The following is a 2,184-nucleotide window of genomic DNA, read 5'->3' as shown; positions in this document are numbered from 1 at the left end:
GCCCGGCAGATTCAAAAGTACATGATTTTTTTACTTCAGCTCCAAATTCCACAAGCTATAAGCCTTCACACCTTTAAAATATTCCTATCTCTGTGGTTCTGAGTATTGGAGCTCTGCCCTGGATCTGCTTTGCTTGGTTATTGCTGATGGCGAACTTCACTGCACCTCCTCCCTAGCTGCCATCAAGCCCTACCTCTACCTTAAATTTTACTTTTTTAAAAAACTGTTAGGCCATATTTTCTCAAAGAAATAAGTTATCTCATCTACTTCAAGAAATTTCCCCTAATCATATTTATTTTTACCTTTATTGCATTCTGCAGAAATTTTTATAGAATTTGGAAAGTATTATCAGGCTTATTTTGATTATTTTCTTTCACAGTATCTGCTTTAGTTCTCATGCTAAATAATAAACTCCTGTATAGTAGGAAATATGTCTCTTATGGTTTGTACCTTCTATACTGTCTAGAAGAGTCCTGGAGTGGTGCTGTAGGATAAGCAGTTTAACATAGTACTGCTATGTATACTGTGGACTCCTGGTGTGGCACTATAGGATCAGCACTGGGCTGAACCCACAAGGTCAGCAGTTGAACACCCCACCCCCCACCCCCGCTGCTCCTTGGGGCAGATCTGATACAACAGCACTTAACACTGTCCAGTCCTGACATTCTTCAAGATCTTTGGTGTGTTCCAATTCATTATTGTGGTCATTGTGCAATCAACCTATGGGGCCCATCGTCTAGCACTCTATTGAACTGTCTTCTGTTGGCTAATTTTCTAAGTAAATTTCCAGACCTTTCTTCCTAGTCTGCCTTAGTCTAAGAAGTTCCTCTCAAAAATGTTCACCACAAGTGTAGTGCTGTAGGATAAGCACTGGACTGAAAGGTTGGTTTGAACCACAAGTATGGTGGTTCGAACTCACTGCCACTCCTCAGAAACCATATACAGGGTCACTATGAATCGGAATTGACTCAATGGCACTTAAGAACAACAATTTTCTAGCATCATAGCCACACACAAGCCACCACAATTCAACAAACCAATAGACAATAATCAAGCTAGCTCCAGATTTTTCAGATAATTAGTGATGACATCTACTGATGTAAGGGAAAGGATGTAACAATTGCTTTAATTCATTGTGGGAAGTGGGAGGATGGAAAAATATGCAGCTTGTATGTAAACCGAAGAATGAAAGAAAAACTGGGAAGGATACAATCAACTTCTGATTATTTATGTACAGATAATTCATACCCCGTGACATGAGACATTTTTTTTTTTTTAAACAATACAATAGCATGTTTACTGAACTGGAACTAGAGAAAGTCAGCTGGAGTAAGACAGAGGAACCTTGTAAGAATCAGAACTGCGGGGTCCATAATCATCTGGCATCCACTCAATGTTGTACCTATGGTTAGAAATGTACGTGATAGGAACTCCAGAGATCTTCCGGATTCTTTTTTAAGGTCCCGGTCAACTATGGCCACGATGTAACACTTGTGCTGAGTTACTGTCTGTACTAAGCAGTCATCTACGTAAGTTCCTTTGTGTGTGCATGGTAGTTGTTTAAATCTTGGCTCCTTGGCAATCCTTAGAGACACTCGATACTTGCACCCCAACTTCTCAATTTCAGCCAGTACACAGTCAGTTATACAAGGGGCATCATTGATTATACAAGGTGCAGTTTGGTTTTAATGGAGAGATTGATAAGGTTGGTATCAACCAGGATGTGGTAAGGTGGGTCCAGCTATGTGTTATATTGGAAGAACAAATAGGAAGGTTGTTGGGGGATTTCTCTTTCCTTGAGTGCACTGAGATCTGTCTTTTCTTTCTTTTTAGGTTTTAACCTATCTTTTCCTTTAAGCCACTGATCTCTGAGACTAAGCATTCACTTCATGGTCACATATGTCCTTGTTTTCTTTTGCTTCCCCGTGTTCATGCAACACTCCTGCTCTTTCTTCCGACATGAGGCATTTTTAATTTCATCACTGACTGGCTTTCCCTTGTTTTTCAGCCTCTCTCATCTTTTCTCTTTATCAACTGTTTGGGTTTTGTAAACTTCCACATAGTTGAGTATCTAGATTACATAGCATATAACCAGAAGGGTACATTTTTGGAGGAAATAGCTTCATAGAGTAAAAAACAAAATATATCACTATAATAGAGCTTATGCCACATCTTCCTTTAGAT

General features: G+C 39.4%; 1 pseudogene; it reads right to left on the bottom strand.

Moving 5' to 3' along the window:
• Positions 1-1,320: 1,320 nt before the first annotated feature.
• LOC102813103 lies at positions 1,321-1,933 on the bottom strand (annotated as a pseudogene).
• Between the last annotated feature and the right edge of the window lie 251 nt (positions 1,934-2,184).

This window comes from Chrysochloris asiatica, unplaced genomic scaffold (genome assembly GCF_000296735.1).
Source record: "Chrysochloris asiatica unplaced genomic scaffold, ChrAsi1.0 scaffold00180, whole genome shotgun sequence".
Classification (NCBI taxonomy): domain Eukaryota; kingdom Metazoa; phylum Chordata; class Mammalia; order Afrosoricida; family Chrysochloridae; genus Chrysochloris; species Chrysochloris asiatica.
Note: the sequence above shows the minus strand (reverse complement) of the source record. Positions and strands in the feature narration are given on the sequence as shown.